This window comes from Eumetopias jubatus, unplaced genomic scaffold, assembly GCF_037043125.1.
Source record: "Eumetopias jubatus isolate StellerSeaLion01/CBP00866 unplaced genomic scaffold, mEumJub1_p1.0 scaffold_4, whole genome shotgun sequence".
In the NCBI taxonomy this organism is placed as follows: domain Eukaryota; kingdom Metazoa; phylum Chordata; class Mammalia; order Carnivora; family Otariidae; genus Eumetopias; species Eumetopias jubatus.
Window position 1 is genome coordinate 59,098,988 of NW_028274810.1, and position 18,426 is coordinate 59,117,413.

General features: G+C 40.9%; 1 protein-coding gene and 1 pseudogene across 10 annotated transcripts in view; both read right to left on the reverse strand.

Annotated features, from left to right (window-relative positions):
* FGGY (FGGY carbohydrate kinase domain containing) overlaps positions 1–18,426 on the reverse strand; it is a 418,161-nt gene that overhangs the window by 240,871 nt on the left and 158,864 nt on the right. The gene's annotated exons all lie outside the window — the stretch shown is intronic.
* On the reverse strand, positions 11,108–11,231 carry LOC114212195 (U4 spliceosomal RNA; annotated as a pseudogene).

The window sequence follows — 18,426 nt, forward strand, 5'->3', positions numbered from 1 at the left end:
GGAAGGAAAAACACATCCACACTCTGCCCACCATCTCTTTAAAGGGGACCTCTCAGGAATCCCATGGAATATTTCTGCTTACATCTCAGTGGCCAAAACCTAGACGAAACTATGTAGCTGCAAAGGAGGCTGGGAGATGTGGTCTTTAAGAGCCCTATGTACAGCTAAAAGTCTGACTCTTGTTAATAAAAAGGATAAAGATTAGGTGGACATTTAGCACTTTCTGTACTACTGGTCATGTTCCACTAGCTAGTGATGAAACTGGACAGTTCATTCCAGTCCTGTCCCATTTTACCAAAGTTTTGTGGTTCATAACAAATCAAAAGACATTTTCTGAGCACACTTTCTCAAGATCTATAATGCTATCTCTACTTTAATTATTTTGAAAGCACATCCCCCTTAAGGGAAATGTAACTATATGGGTCTGATTCACTCTAAATTATTGAAAAATTGATTTTTTTAAAAGGTGTTTGCTAGCCAAGACTTTTTGAATCATCCTAATGAGCTTAAAAAATAAAACCACAAACTCTTTCTTCTGAAGAGCAGAATGTTCTCACCAATAAAAAGAGAAAAACTGAACCCCAGATTATGTGATTACACATTCCTTAGTGATAGATAACCTACCTTTTCTAAATCTTTGACTTTCAAAAAAACCCCTCATTTCTCATTATTATCATGATGAATTTTACTTTAAAATGCTTATTATTTACTTCATATTAATTATGGATTATCAATAATGGAGTGCTTTTATTGGCCAATCTTTTAAAATAATGGACATGATAGTGACTCTTCATGGAAGCATTACTTACTGATGTATTTTCCCAATCACAAGGATATAGAATGAGGCTCATAAAAAAGTCACATCTGTGATTGAACTTCCCTTTCAAATAAACATTATAGTCCTGAACAAATGCACTTTTACTCCCTGGCAAGCTTACCAGACTTCTGCATCACAGAAACAGGCCACAAGAAGCTATTGGAAAGAAAGATGATGGAGTAGGTGGAGTGCACAAGAAAAAAGGGCAGGAATAGAGAGGATACAAGACAGTGCAGAAGATACATTGGATCTGGCCCTGTTGGCGGAGATGACTCAGAAAACCAGTAAGCCAAATGATTCAGCACCATCCCTATGAAAAATGCATGGAAATGACTGGAGGTTTAATTGACTAGTAAAAAGCATGAGCTTCTAAAGTCAGACAGGCCTAGTTTTGAATCCCTGCTCCTCCATCAAATAAGTATGAGATTTGGTGACAGTTATCTAACCTCTGTGAGCCTTGATTTCCGCATCTGTAAAGGAAAATAGTAATAGTACCTGCACCTCATGGTTCTGTTGGGAAGTTTACCTGATAATTCACATAAAATGCCTGGCAGTGGTCCCTGGCACATAATACACACTCAACAAATGATCACCATTATCAGTACATGATTTCCTTTCTCTCTCTTTTTCAGACTAGATATCCTCCCTTCAAGAGCCCTTTATCCTTCATCTTTTATTCTTTAAAAAAAAAGAAAAAAGGCAAATTGCTGGAGGTGCAGGTGAGGGTGGAGAGGACTATCTGAATTCATCTCCCTAGGACTTCTAATTTCATTGAGGTGAGGAATAATAGTGAGGAAATTGCTTTAGACAAGGGTTTCTGTTCTTGCTGTTGATTTAAACTGTCACTATCTGCTAAAAATGAAAATGCAAATTTTGAACAAAGCCAAGGTTTCATCTAGGACAGGAAGGCAAAGTTTGGGTTGGCAAAAATTAAATGAAAATGCCACTTACTGCGCTGGCACAATAGAAATATCTCAAAAAGCAAAGAACAAAAGTCAAACTAGATACAGAAAAATAGGCAATTTATGACTTAAGACCACAGTAGAAAATAAGCCTCTTTAGGTAAAGTTTAGTTATAATCACAAATTCCAGAGCAGAATATTTTATTCTTATAGGTCCATGGATTTCATTCTCAAATAATAAAAAATAATCTGTTTCTTCATAGTCTATTTTTCAGTAATAATAATAAATTAACAATCTGTTTTCTCCAGAGTCTCTATACACATCCCAGGCAGGGGCCTTGGTATATCTTAGTCATGCCTAGTCTCTCCAGCATCTAGCACAATGCCTGGCACATGGAATGAGCAATAAATATCTGTTGAACAAATGAGTAAATGAATACATGGAGAAGTGATTTTCAACAGCATTTTCCTCCATTCAGGTTGACAGTTTTCCTGGAGAACCATTAAACGTGGCCAAAGCAGCTGGGGAGTAGTAGTGTTTCTGATCACCAACCAATGCAGGACTAATGAAGCTAGCCAGGTTGCTGACCTTCCAGTATGTAACGGCTGGAAGAAATCTGAGAGACCATCTACACCAGTGGGTCTCAAAGTATGGCTGGGGACCATCACCTGGGAACTTGCTGGAAATGCCAGGGCACCAGCCCCACTCCATATCTTCTCTATCAGAAACTCAGCATCTCAAGAATCTCTCCAGGTGTTCTGATATGTGTTCCACTTTGAGAATAGCTGATATAGTTCATTGCCCTCAGTTCACAAAAGAGTAATGGAAGCCCAGGAAGGAAAAATCAGTTTTTCCAGAATCACCTTTTGTAATAACTGGACAATGAAAAGGTGGCAAATTTACCATTTCTTGGCTTTGTGCCATTATTTTGCCTCTCTTGAGCTTCAGTTTCCTCACTGTAAAATGGGAAGACTACTACTTACTCATGGTGGTTAATAGTAATTAAATGACACTATATATAAAGGACATGGACCATGGTAGATATTCAACAAAGCTTAGTTCTCATGCCACCCTGTTCCATCATACTTTAGGGTAGACTGAGGGATAGTGTCACAGGATTTGAGATCCAAAGATGTTGGAAAACTCACATTCAACTTAATCACTATGGTGGAGACTGAGAGTTGGCCCCCCGATATACATTCTCTCTTCTTCCTATAGTATATGTTATTTCAGCCGTGTATATGGCCACCAACTAAAGAATGCATTTCCCAGGCTCTCCTACAGCTAGTTCTGACCTTGTGACTAGGTTCTGGTCAATGGGATGACAGCAAGAGTGATATGTATAATCACTTGTTCCTGACCTTAGAGGGAAGGAACATAGGTTCCTCTTCTTATTTCCTTCCTGAGGACTGGAATGGTTTTCCCTTCAGTCACGTGGACCAAACCCTATGGAGGGCAGAACAAGCCTGTATCCTTGAATCCATTCAGGTACACTACCAGCCCTGGACCATGAGAAATAAAATCCTTTATTTGAGCCCTGGAATTAGAGATTTTATTACAGCAACAGCCTGTATTCTAAATAAAAATCAGGAACTCTAGTCATATATATACTTATTCAACAACAACCATAAAATTACATGGTATATACTAGATTCTTTCTTGTTGGGCCCATAAGCCATTAGAATGTTCTAGAAATAAGAATATTTCAATATCCAAACTAATCTCATAGACAATGCAGGACTGTCAAATAAATTAATACTCTGTTATCAGGTCTTATAACTATGTATGTGTGTATATATGTGTATACATGTACTATACCTATATATAATATGTAATATATATTACAAGTGAAAAATTATAATATATATTATATAATATGTAATTAATTATATACTATATTATATATATATAATTTTCCTTTTATATAATTTCTTTTGGAAAATGTAGTGATTCTTTTTTTTAATTGGTCAAGATTATTATAGCCAAAAACTATATCTAATATAAATAAATAAAACCAAAGCTCTCTCTTTTAAATAAATGGTCATTTTTGCAGGGGCAAGAACTTTCTCAAATATGAAAACATTTGTTCAGAATTCATACAAGTGGGCTTGAGGTTGGAGTCTCCTACCAAAAAGACTACAGACTTCACTTTAGATTTGTGTCTGGCAAGCCCACAAGAGATTCTAACATCAGGCTGTTTCTGAAATAATTCCAGGGTGACCTAAGCCATTAAAAGAGGACTCAGCTGGTGATAAAAGGATCTTGGTAAACATGATCATCACTTGACAAACACATTCATCTGGAGTCATCTAACCCTTGGTCTGTACCCCTATAAACTGACTTGCCTGAAGAGTTTAGTATACCCAGCAGAGTCCAGCTCTTGGTTACCACCTGGTTATCAGAGAGTCTCTGCTCTTCCCATACTTGCAGAGCTGGGCTGGGGGGCGGCATGGTGGAAATAAATCAGTTACACTGGCCAAGAAGTAGTTAACAGAGACCTGAACTAGCATTCCCAGCATCAGGAAATAGGATTCTATAAATCAGACGTTTTTCCCTATTGGTTTTTACAAGATACTCTCTGTGAAATATATCCAAATACAGACACGTTCCCATGGGAACGCCCGTTTCTTCCGATGCACAGAGCTGCACTAAAGTGAGCAGTGCACCCCGTGGACAGCCTCTCTTCCCAAGTCAGAAACCTGTTCAGTTCAGTCTCTTACTTTCGACTGTTAGCATGGCAAGGACAATGGCAAAGGGCTTTCCCATGAGCTGGACTGTGGATGATTTGAGCATCACAGAAAGAGAACCTGTGGGAATCTGTGCCCCGAGACTTTAGGTTTGTAGAACCCTGAGCGAAGCAGGTAATTCATTTCCACACCACTCTATTTTGTTGGCGTTTATGTTTATTAAAAATATACACCCTTACTCCCTTCTTGGTGCTCACATGTCCATGGTTTGGATGAGGCAAGAAAAGTAATTGCAGAGAAAGAGGATGAGCATCAGGAAGAGAAAAGAATCCTGCCAGAAAAACACACAAAGGACCTTGAGGAGACGGGACCTGGGTTTGAGCCCCAGCTCTGCCACAACCTGATTCAGAGATCGTCCTTAATTATTTCACCTTCTTGACCTTTAGCTATCTTCCTTCTAAAACAAAGTACATGTTTGCTATGTCCCTTTCCCAATACTAACACTCTGAAATTATTTTTTTAAAAATTAAAAAACATTATATTCTAAAGGAAAAAGAATGGCACAATGGACCATGTCATTTCCTTGTTTAAAATTCAACAGTTCCCTGATGCCTCATGCAATGGTTTCTAAACGTTTTAAGTGTGCGTGACACTAAAAAGTCTTCAGCATGGATTCCCAATGTACATATTACTTATCAATTATATGCATGTGCTAGTGGATTTATAAGGCATACGTGTGTATCGTGAAACATACATAAAAATAAAAAGAATGAAATAAATAGAGGTAAATAGAAATTCTAAATTGCTTTCCATACTCATTGGACCATCTTGCTTGACACCACTTAGGTCATGAAACCCCATTTACAGAACATGGACACACAGGATCAAGTTTAAGCAACTCATCATGGCACAGAAAGGCCAGTATAATTTGGTCCCTGCCTGCTTCTCCAGCTTCACGTCTTCTTCCTGCCCCAAACTCAATGTTCCAGCAACTCCTTGCTGCACACACCATATTAGTCAGCTCTGAGCTTTTACTTAGGCTGTAACTTCCATCAGCAATACACTTTCCTCAGCTCTTCACCTGAAAACCACCTCCGCATCTACGACAGAGAGACTAAGTTGCCTACTTAGCGCACACCCTCCCCTTCTTTCTTAATAACACAACTCTGATGTTGTTGGAGGCTGCAGTGCGACCAGGGAAAAACTTACCTTTTCCTTACAGATGGTGGTATTCATGTGATATACTTCTGGCTTTAAAATGAGATATACACAGAAGTGACTGGGTGAGGTGTCCAAAGGAACATCCCAAAATGGAAGCAGCTTCAGTTAACACACACACACCTTTGCCGTTTGTTCATGCCCTTCTTCCGTCTGCAACATAGACTTGATACTGGAGGCAAGACAATAAGACCAGAAAAGCCAGCCGTGTGGTGAGGGGGTTAGGTGCAGAAGATTAAAAGAAAGGCAGTGAACTGGAAGACAGAGATCAGAGGGAAGAATGGTGCCGGAAGGGGAGGTCATGGTGTGGGGGGTGGGGGGCTTCTGTTTTGTCCCCTAAGAGCACTGGGAAAAGTTGGGAAGGTTGATGCTAGGGAGTCACGGGATTAGATTTTTATTATAAAAAGCGCATGTTGGTGGCCATGTACAGAATGGGTTGAAGAACGCAAGTTTCCATTCAGTGAGAAGTTTAGGAAGAAGCCTGTTGCACAGTCCAGGTGGGAGTTTCCAGGAACCCAAACATAGTAGCATTTAAGATGGAGAGAGTGCGTGGACAACATGTGGAACACAGAACTGCCGGCAGGTGGAAACTGAGCCGATCGAGACAGGGCAGAAGCATCACAGGCTCGCAGAACTGGATGGACGATGAACAAGACAGCAACTGAATAGCCCCTTCCAGAAGGCTGTGCATGGCAGGGGACAATCACACAACAGGGCAGATTAATGATAAACTCATGACAACCCCTCAGCAAGACTGTCAATATCATTCAACAACCCTCCAAGGTTTCTCTAGTCCTCCTGCTCCACCCCCCCATTCTCTACTTAAACCTTTTCCACTCTTCTCAGACTTCCAACTCCCCTACTTCTCTACCACACTCTCAGGTGATCATCTCATCTACTTCACACAGAAAACAGAAGCCACTTAAAGGGAGCTCCCTCCACTTCCCACTTCCGAGCATACCCTCCTCCCCAGGTCTGCACTCATCACCTTTTTCGTAGTGCAACAGGACAACTACATCCCCACTTCTTTCTAGAAGAAATTCCTCCTGCCTTCTCTGGAAACTCAGCATAGCAATTCTCTTTCCTCTCTCTAGTATCGTCAGCCTATCGCTCCACTACCCGAACCTTCCCACCAGCAATTAGAGCTGCCTGAGCAAATCTCTCTCATCTTCAACCAACCGAGCAACAAGAAACTCCACCCACTTTCAACTATTCTTCTTCCTCCTCTAGTCACTGCCTCCATTTCCCTTTCTTTTCCTCCCAACCAGATTTCTTACAGAGATGTCTAAATGTGGCTGTTTTCCCAGCTAGTATTTTCAGTCTGGCATCCAACTGTCCTGGCTTGAATCCACACTAGCCAGCTGTGGGACTCTGGGTGATTAACTTCATTATGCCTCAATCTTCCTCTTCTGTAAAAGAGGGGGAAGGGATAACGTTCCCTCAAAACATTGTTGTTACTACATGTGAATCCACAGTCAGCACCTGGCACCAGGTCTGGCATCTAGTAAATGCCTGGTAAATGTTTACTGTAGTTTTTATGAAATGATCATTTGCTCCCCAACCCTTATCTTTTGCCCCCACTGTTACTATAATAAAGTGGGTGGCTTTCCCTGGGGCCTCTAAGTCACTTTATCCAATAGACAGTTTTCAGTCCTCCCCGTCTTTTTCTCTCCCAGTACTCCTTAGCGCCATCCCTAGCAGGCGCCTGGCCTTTAAGTGCTGAGACTCCTGTCCTCCAGATCCATTTTTGTTCTGGGGCTAGAGTCTTCTACATGTACCCCTGGCTTTACTACCATCAACACCAATGGCTTCCAAATCTCTCTTTCTAGCCTCATGGCTCCAACTTCTCACTGCTTTCTCCAGGTCTTTGTTTGAATACCTTGGAGGCAGGAACTCGTGGCCTTCACCTTCTTTACCTTGTTTTGACTGTCCTCTGAAGCATCTGTCTCTGAATGTATTCTCTAACACTCAGTCATTCATACATTTATCAATATCTATGGAGCATCCGCTACGTTCTAGACTTTCTTCTACGTGCTATCTTGTCTTAGAAAATATTTGAGGGAGCTTATAACTAGTACACGAAGATGGAATAAGGTCAGTGGGATTAAAGGCTAAATAAAACCACAGATGGGAAAAAAATTAATTGAGACAGGGTTAAACATATACACCAATGGCTTAAAAATCCACTACAGAGGAGTCTCAAATTTGCTTTAAATCTTCAAGCAGCCAAAGGGATGAGGGCTATCTTGTCAGTTACTTAATATAATGCCCATGAGAGAAAGAGAAAATAAATTATTCAGAAAAATTAGGATAAACTAAAAATAATATAAGTACTCAGATTAGACAAGATTTTTCCCATGAGGCCTACATTATGAGGTATCTATGTGCAGTCATCCTAATTACCAGGTATTACTCAGATATTACTCTCTCAATGTGGCAGGTAGGTGAACTTAGACCCTCAGATGTTAAATAGCTTGCTTAATACTAGTCACACAGCTGATAAATGGCAGCACCAGGATTCAAACTCAAACCTATTTGGCTCCAAAACCCATTTTCTTTCCATTACCCCAAAGTGCATTTCAAAAATAGATATCCCCACCCAGCAGCTCCAAGATCTCTACATACAAGGTCCGTAATAGGACAACATAAGACATTGCAGAAACTCTGTACCTTAAAGATCCCCTGGCAGCTTCTGTACTTTCAGTTTAAAGACAGATGCATAGTCTTTGGTAGAAAAGAACGGGGGGAGGAAGCAGAACATGAAGTATTAATAAATATTGTAAGATCATTACCTGGTCCCTTAAGTAGCCTCTGAAGTAAGAGCAATGGGGAAAAAAAACTGCAAGAGGCTATTTTCCCCTCCTAATAGATTGTACATTTCAACAGCTAAAAGCGTATGAAAATTTAACGGAATTTTTAATGTCTTTCTAGGTTTTACGATACCACAAAGAGATAATCTTTGCTCTCCTTGCCATGAGAACAGATGCGTGGTAGGGGTGGTGGGGCCGTGACTCACCACCTCCTCATGCCCACAGAGGCTGTATGTGCAGCAGGCCAACTTCTGGGATCAATAGGGTTCACAACAACGCAGTATCTGTCAGCAAACCTTGAAGAGGCCATTAGTCAACCGGTGACCTGCCAACCTGACCGCAGCAGCCTTCTGATGTGGATTCTCAGAAAGGTTAGAGCGTTCTGGGAAACAGAAAAGGTCATGGGTATCTCACAATCAAAATCCACAGGACTGGGGTGAAGGGCATCGCAGAGGAGCTAGGAAGTTGGGGATAAGGGCCACCTTGGAAACCAAGGTCACCACCTACCGGCTGCATGCCCAAGAAAAGCTAAGTTGGAGAGGCAGCGGCTAGGACAGGCCGCATACGGCAGATGAAGGCAGCCACTGGAAATGGCCACTCTCCAAGAACACTCAACTAAATGACCTCTTGTGGATGGTAATAATGGCAAGAGGTCAGATGTCCACCTGGGATCCAGATGCAAGTCTCTACTTAATAACATTCCGTAAAGGGGAAAAAATCCAAACTGACTTGTGAATTTTAATGTGAATGAAGCATGTGGCTTTGCAAGTGTCATATTGTCTACTTACTCTCCTCCTGGAATTTCAGAGAAGCCAAGAGAACTCTAATCCTCTGAAAGCCCTATCCTCAGGCCTCTTTTCCCTGTGCCAGTTCAGAGCAAAGGAAGAAGGAACCTCGGAATTGGGCTTGCATCTTTTGTTAGCTTCTTGAGTCAGCAATGAGGAGGGGCTTTGGTGGCCCACAGATCTGAATTAGAATCGAGCGCCATCATTTATTAATGTTTTTGACTTTGGGCAGGTGATTTTATCAGGTTGGACAGCCCCAGACTGGTCAACTGTTTTATTTCCCACATTCACCAGATCTAAATTATCTTCTTTATCTGGGTCATTCCCCTGTAGATACACTATTTTTTATTATTATTATTTTTTTTGTCAGTGGTCCTTATAAATGTGAGGCCTGGAATGGGACAGAGAATTTCAGATATAATCTGACCAGAACTGAGGCTCTTGCTAATCCTGACCTGAACACTGCAGCTATATTAACGCAGCCCAGCCTCAAGGGGCTCTGCAGCCTTGTGGTCAGAGATGCAGGCTCTAGAGAAGAACTATCTCCAGCTCCATTACTTACTGTGTGATCTGAGCAACTTACTTAACCTCTCTGCGCCTCAGTTTCCTAATCAGTAAAGTATATCAGTAAAGTATAAGAGTATCTACCTAGACTGGCTAAGCAGATTAATAAGTTAATAGTTATAAAGCATATGGAAGTGACTGGTACATAATAAGTACTCAACAAATACGTACTTGGTTCACTGCTCCTTGGCAATCAAGCATTCTCTAAGAAATTTAGGCTACTACTGAGATTACATATACACCACTGAGAAGCTACTTTTGTTTTTCATTTTTTTTAATTGAGGTATAACTGACATATAACATTATATTAGTTTCAAGTGTACAACATAATGATTTGGTATTTGTATATATTGTGAAATGATCACATTAAGTCTAGTTAAAATCTATCACCTTACTACATATTTTTTGTGTGTGATGAGGACTTTTAAGGTTTACTCTCATAGCAACTTTTACATATGCAATACAGCATTACTAACTAGAATCACCATACTGTACATACATCCCCAGAATGGACTTGTTATAACTGGAAGTTTGTACCTTTTGACCTCTTTCACCCATTTCACCCACCTACCACCCCTGCCTCTGGCAACCACCATCTGTTCTCTGTATCTATGAGCTGCTTTGTTGTTTATTTTGTTTTGTTTTGTTTTGAAGATTCCACATATAAGTGACTTATTTCACCGTGCATAATGGCCTCAAGATCCACCCATGTTGTCACACACAGCAAGATTTCATTCCTTTTGTGGCTGAATAATATTCCACTGTGTCCACACACATACACACACCACATCTTCTTTATCCATTCCTCCACTGATGGACATTAAGGTTGCTTCCAAGTCGTGGTTATTGTAAATGATGCTGCAGTGAAATGGGGGGGGGGGGTGTATCTTTTTGAATTACTGTTTTTGTTTTCTTTAGATAAACACCCAGATGTAGAACTGCTGGATCATTTGGTAATTCTACTTCTAGCTTTTTGAGAAACCTCCCTACTGTTTTCCACAGTGGCTGTGCCAGTTTGCACTCCCAGCAATAGTGCATGAGGGCTCCTCTTTCTCCACATCCTCACCAGCACTTACTATTTCCTGTCTTTTTGATAAGAGCCAATCTAACAGATGTAAGGTGATATCTCATAGTGATTTTTTATTTTTCATAGCGGTTTTGATTTGCACTTCCCTGAGGATTAGTGATGCTGAGCATCTTTTCAGGTACCTGTTGGCCATCTGTATATCTTCTTTAGAAAAGATATATTGTCCTTTTATTTTCCCTTTTATTTATAATATATATTCAAATCTTTTACCCATTCCTTCCATGCATTTTTTAATGAAAAGACATACCCTGATAAAAATTCACATTAATTTTAACTTACCCTTCTAATCTGTTGTTCTTTTAGCAATAATCGCGCCTCGGATAAACCTCATTGGCTACGATACTGCCACTGCGCAAAGCTAATCTGTTGTTCTTTAAAAAAAAATTTGAGGGGCACCTGGGTGGCTCAGTTGGTTAAGTGCCTGCCTTTGGCTCAGGTCATGATCTCAGGGTCCTGGGATAGAGCCCCATGTCAGGCTCCCCTGCTCAGCAGGAAGCCTGCTTCTCCCTCCACCCCCACTCATGTTCGCTCTCTCTCTCAAATAAATAAATAAAATCTTTAAAAAATTTCTGAATTATGTTATTTAATTGTATTAATTATGGTTCCCTGCTTTGTATCATTTACATATTTATTCAGCAAGTCCTCTATGTGTTCATCCAAGTTGCTGATTGAAAATATTATCAAGGGGAAGTTAAAATGCAATGAATGCCACGCGCCATGCCACCAGGGGCTCACAAGGAGTTGAGATGAAGTTCTTTATCCACAGTCTTTGAGGTAGTTTCTTAGCCCTCTGGGAATCCATTCTGAATGCATCACTCATTCCAAGGTCTTCTATTTTAACTAGGAGAAAACTGCTAGAAATTCCTAAAAAATGTATAGCACACAAGATACATTTCTTCTATGCCATTTTATCAGTTCTAAAACTCTAACTCATTTATTTATTCAAAAATACTTAATGAACAGCTATTCTGTCGATAAACACATAAATACATACAAGAATAAGGTAGTAAGATAGTGACAAGTACTAAGAAGAAAATACAAGAGAGCAACAATACTGCTGGAGCAGGGAAGGGAGTGGTAGCTCAGGGGCGGAGGAGGCTCTTCTCCAATGACATTTAAACTGAGCAATGAACAAAGGGAAAGAGATAACCATGTCAATATTTTTAGAAAAGCCATGGCAGACAGAGAGCCAAGTTAATGCAAAGGCTACACATAACAGAAATGTTTGAGAAACAGAACATCACTGTGGTTGGACAGTAAATACGTGGGGACGTGGCAAGAAATGAAAGAGGGTAGAAGGAGAGAGCTATCACATAGGACTTTGAAGAGCATGTCAAGGGATTTAGATTTTTTTTTTTAATTGTAATAGAAAGCCACTGGAAGAATGTGGCCATGAGAGTAGCATCATCTGATTTACATTATTAAAATAATAATCCAACTATGGTAGCGAATGGATTATCAGAGGGAAGAACATAATCAAGGAAACCAATTAAGAGGCTGGTACATGAACCCTGCAAGAGATGAAAGTACTTTGAACTAGGATGGTAATAGTGAAAAGGGGTAGGAATGGCCTAATTCAGGGTTCATCTTGGAGCCAAGAAGATAGGACTTGCTGGCGAATTGAATGCTAGGTGAAAGAGAAAGAGAAGCATCAAGAATAACTTCTGGGTCTGGGTCCTGACCAAGTAGGAGAGCTACTGTACCTTTTATGGGAGATAGAAGAGACAACAAGAGGAACATATTAGGTAGCTGGGTTGTGTGGGCAAATCAAGAATTCTGTGTTGGATCTCAATCTCCCCCAGCCAGCCAGCCAGCCTTTATTTAGTGGTGATGCTGAGCAGAGGAGACAGCACAAACAGTCTAGTTGAGGATATAAGAGCAGACGGACAAGATGTAAGCACTGCGTGCTACTGGAGCTTCAACTATGCCCAACAATCTAAAGGAGAGTGTTCCTGAGAAAGCAATTTCAAGAACAGACAACATCTGAGGTTAGGTTAGCAGAATTCATTCATAGTGAACCTGTGTGACTTCCTAATGACATCCTCTTTTACAATTATATGCATAACAATCACAACCAAGATAACTTGTGTGATTAACATGAAGTGCACAGGTCATTTTTAGGGGTCAAAATTTTGGAAAGCTGGGAGCAGTAACTTATCTGAGCAGCAATTCAATCTTGCTCTCAGGGGCTCCAAGATCACATCTGCAACTTATTTTCTTAGTTGTGAATACCCAGCTGAGCATGAATATACAACACTGACTGAGACTGTCAAAATACTTCCTTAAATTTTCCATTTTCTCTCAACCACACTCAGTCTGAATGAAGCCAGTCCTCTGAGATAATGATTTCAGCATCATCTTGCAACCTGTTCCAAGTTTCTCAGCTCTAGTCACAGTGGTCTTCCTTCACCATGCTTCCTCCTGCCACAATTACTGCAAATGCTGTTCCCTCTACCTGAAACACTGTTCTCAGCCCTCTTTTCAGAGTTACTGCATATCAACCTCCTCTAAACATCCATTCCTCAAACATTTCCTAGTTTCCCTGACAAGGCCATATCCCATTAATACGCATTCTTTAGGCCCCCTTGACCCATTCTTTGTACCATTTATCTCAGCACTTAATTTTGTGACTGATGGACTAATGCACTCTCTACTACACTGAAAACTAGAGGAAGGCAGGAACCCTGTCGGCTTTGGTTCATCACTATTCTCCTACAGGTAGCATGATCCCTAGCATTAAGTTAATGAGTGAGAACAAAGAAGGAAAATAAGAGTGTTTCTTCTTCTTTTTTTTTTTAACCAAATCGTTAATATGATCCAATCTTTGCAAGCCATTAACCCAACCTTCTTGGTTTTTCTTCCTGTGGATACACTTACCAAAAGTCTTTTTTGGTTGCTCATGGAATTTGACATTAGGGGAGCCCAATATTAGCTCTCTTTATCACTATGATATTTTACATAGTATTAAATCCTTCATGTCAGTTAATTTAGTAGTTACTATTTACCGGGGTCTTACCAGAAGTCAGACACTTTACATACATCACCACTCCATCATGAAGACCATGCAAGGTAGGTATTCCTACACCTGTTTTATAGATGAAATCAAGTCTCAGAGAGGCTTAGTGATTTCCACAAGGTCATAGAGTCAATAAGTGGTGATTCTGGGATTCAATTATAGGTCTTTCTAACTCAAAAACTTCTAACTTCTGGTTTCCCCAAATGTAAATCTGGAATAAAAACCATTTTTCAAATCGGACGGGAAATCAGTGTGAGAGTGCATGAAAAGAAATACTCTTTTAAAGTCACAAAGCACTGTAGGAATATTAGTCACTGAGTTTCTTAGCTAATTATCACCTATGTATCCTGTATTTTTTATTTGCCTATGGATGTGTGCCCTTTTGTTCATGAGAAAAAGCTAAAGATTGCCAGTTATGGTGCTGAAGAATTTAAGAAAACCTATAATTCTGGTCAATGTAAGCTCTCAAGGAGGTAAGACTGGAATGTGATTATGATTTCGAAGCAGAAGTCTGATTATTTTATTATATGCTGCTTGGAACAAAAGCTGTGTGAACCCAAGGGTAGAGCTCAGAAGGAAAAAAAAAAAGCATTCCCCAAAGTCAGAAGAAGTTGGCAGTAATTATATGGCATTATTCATGGGGTACTGACTTTGGCAGACATGACCTATCACCTAGGGAGGAATTTGAGTTCAGAAGAATGAACAGTTATTAAGATAGTAAGAAGGGACATTTTTTGAAGACTTACTATGTGCTAGGATCTTTACCTGCATTACTTACTTTAATCCTCATAATATACCAATTAAGGCTCAGGAAAATCAAGTACCTCACCCAACAATACATATGGCAGAGCATATATGGCTTGCAGATGACAGAGCCATCCGAACACAGGCCTGACACGGATGACCAATTCTCAGCCATTAAAATAGGCAACAACTAATGTAGTATTTAATGATTTTAGTTTAACTGCATTAGTAGCTTAGGAGCTTGACTGATATATTCCTAGATCCAATGATCCCTGGTTGCTTGGGCGAAGTCCAATTCCTGCAGTTGCAAGGCTGAAATGTAGACACTCAATTGGGTGAATTCACATATGTAAGCCTGTCCCTCAGAGACATTCTTCTGGTGCTTAGTCCCTTTCAAATGATGGTAACAAGATTGGTTAAATGACCAAAATTTTTTTAAAAAGGTAAGACAAGGAAAGGTGGCACAGAGTACTGGAACAGCCACCAGACTGGGGGTCAGGAGACCTGGTTTCTGGTCTCAGCTCTATCACTAGAGTGCTCCAAGACCAAGGAAATTCACCCTACCATCCTGAATCTTGGGCTTTCATCTATAAAATGAAGACAGGAGAGCAAAATCTCTATGATCCCTTTCAGCTCTGCTATTCTCTGCCCAGCAGTAAGAGAAGTTGGCGGCTGATTTCACTTTTGGGGGGGCTTCCAATTATCTTCCAGATGCCATACTGAAAGGAAGAGCAGTTCCATGAAACCTATACACAGCAAGCCTTCTGAAAGCCATTACCTTACAGCATGATGTGGTCATCACTGCTCCCTTGCCCTCCTGGCTCTACAGGGCTATTCCTGGAAGGGTTAGCAACTGAAACAGTACTTCTGGGAATCTAAGAGTGGCAGTGGTGGGTGGGGAGAGCACAAGTACTTTTTTCAGGCCCAAGAGGGAGGGAACAGAAATGTTGAGAGAATAAAGATCCTTGTCTTTGTGGTGCCAAGATACATTTCAAAATGATAACAACTAACAGGTCTCCAGGCTTTGTAAACCACTCTCCTGTGCTATCAGATATCTCCTTTCAGCTCCACAACAAAACTTTATGGTAGGGAGGTAGGTAATGGGTACTGTATGTGATTAGAGGAAAGAAACAGACCTGGTGGGCGTGCATGTACACACACACACACACACACACACACACACACACACACACACACACACACATCTTCATAGGAGCTACAAAACTTCTAAAACTGCCCACAATTTTATTTACAGCATGGGCAGGAGTAATCATTAGAACCATCTCTTGAGAGGCATGGAGAAAATCTTTTTGAGTCTCCTACTGGTGACTCATTAAGGAAGGATAGAAGCCCCATTAGAAATTAAACCCAGTCCCTCTGGGGCACCTGGGTTGTGCCCCAGGTGCCCAAAGGCGCCCCAGTTGGTTAAGTGTTTGACTCTTGAGTTCAGCTCAGGTAATGATCTCAGGGTCGTGAGACAGAGCCCCACATGGGACTCCGCACTCCACACAGAGTCTGCTTGGGATTCTCTCTCCCTCTGCACCTCCCCTCAAATAAATAAATAAATACTTAAAAAAAGAAATTAAATCCAGTCCCCTCTCCTTTCCCACCATAGGTCCACTATGCTCAAGCCACATCCAGAAATTCATGCACACCTATAGTCTTCTGTGCCTCCATGCCTTTGCCTGAGATGTTTCTTCTGCCTTAAAAATCATTTACCACTTTTGCCTGGTAAACTACCACTCATATTTTTTTTTAAACTTTTTTTTTTGTTAAGATTTTATTTATTTATTTGACAGAGAGAGACACAGCGAGAGAGGGAACACAAGCAGGGGGAGTGGGAGAGGGAGAAGCAGGCTTCCCGCCGAGCAGGGAGCCCGATGCGGGGCTTGATCCCAGGACCCTGGGATCATGCCCTGAGCTGAAGGCAGACGCTTAACGACTGAGCCACCCAGGTGCCCCACCACTAATATTTTTTAGACATCTCAAATGCCATCTCATAAGAAGACTTCCTTGATACCACTGCCAGTTGACTTTCTGCTCTGCTTGCCCACAGTATTTGGAACATATCTAGACTTATTGAAAAGCAAGAAAAATACTGAGATTATTGATTTATTTGCCTCTGTCCTCTAGACATGAGATGCCCAAGGGCATAGACCATGATGAGTAGTTTTATATCTCCTGTACTTAGTCCAGCACCTGGCACAGAGGAAGCACTCAGTAGTGTGGTTGTTTGGATGGATGCATGACTGGATGGACCACTAACATGAAGACTTCTAGGTCATTCTCCATTAGGCAGAAGTTTTATTTTAAAAAAGATAAAATAAGACAGTACAATATTCAGAGGATATGAATTTGCCTCAGACACTGAAAAGACCTTATTCTATTACCTGGACAGGAATGAGAAGGGTAATAAAAAAAGTGGGGTAAGACCAAAGACTCAGGGTGAAGAGCAAAGACAAAGCCTAGTCCAGGGCACCCAGAGGGATGGCCTCCCCCAGGACATGGGAGACAGTGGTGTGAAAGGATCCACAGATCCTAGAAAATGCTGGGATTACCTGTGGCCAAAGATTTCCCCAGATCTCCCAAAACATATTACTAAAAAAAGCATGAACATCTCATGATACCAAGCTGGAGCAGCAGTTCAGCAAAATTCTAAATGAAAAGTCTCAAATTCTAAGGAATGAATGGATAAATCCTTGCAAACATATCTGGTTCTATTAGGACAATTCAGATCACTGAGTATTAATGGCCATAAAAGGATTCTTATAATACCCACAAGCATGGATGATATGATATCCCTGGATTCAGGCTCCCAACATCAGCCATGATGCCTATCACTGGTAGAAACCCCTTTGTCATGTTTCCATAAGGGGATTTCCTCTTCTCTCCCTCAGGATGCAGTAGCATTCATATGAATACTCTCATCTCATGTTTGTATACTCTTATATATTCCATCCATGCAAAGAAGATCACTGGTTTAGATTAGCTGATTAGCTGAAGATAGCTAATCCATGAGACTTGGAGAAAACCAACCTCCCTGGGGCCATGTTCACAAGGAAGGAGTGCCACTGCCTTTACATGGAATCAGTGCAGGCTTGGCATGGGTCTCTCTTCTTGAACCACCTAGACCCAGACCAGTGGGCTCTTTCAATTTGTGAATTAAGCAGATCAAATGCCGAAGCAAGCCCAGCCAGGTCTCGTTCTTTGTGTGAGCTCCTTGGCCTACCAATGAATAGATTAGGTGAGTGTCATGCAGGTCCCATGGTCTAGCCACGTTCAGAAAAGAGGTAGGATATCCCTCCCGTGCTCTTTAATTCAGTACTGCACTTTGCTTCAGCTGGCTCTGGGAACTGTGCTCTATTGTTTAGACTTTAGAGCAGACCAGTGGTGAATATTGGGCCATCAATGTCCTCAACACATACTTGTGATGAGTCATGATTCTTTACCTCCAGTGTGAAGCCTACATGACAAAAATATCTCAAATGCAGCTTTAGTTAACTTCAGGGTTACCTGACCCTATGGAAAAGTGGTAGTCCTAATCTTAAAATAAGTTTGCTTGGTTTTTGTTTGTTTTCTGTGAAGGAGTTTGAAATATTCCTTGTCATGCAGAAGTCTCACAGAGAAATGCTACAAGAATGAGGTTGGACTGCAACTATCACTCAGGGCTGTGGTGTGTCTTCCACAGAGGCTTTTCTTAAGTGGCAAATATATTCATGAAAAAAGAACTGTGAACACTGAAATTATGAAATGAAATCACCGTCTGTCACCTAGTAATGTCACATAATTCAAAAC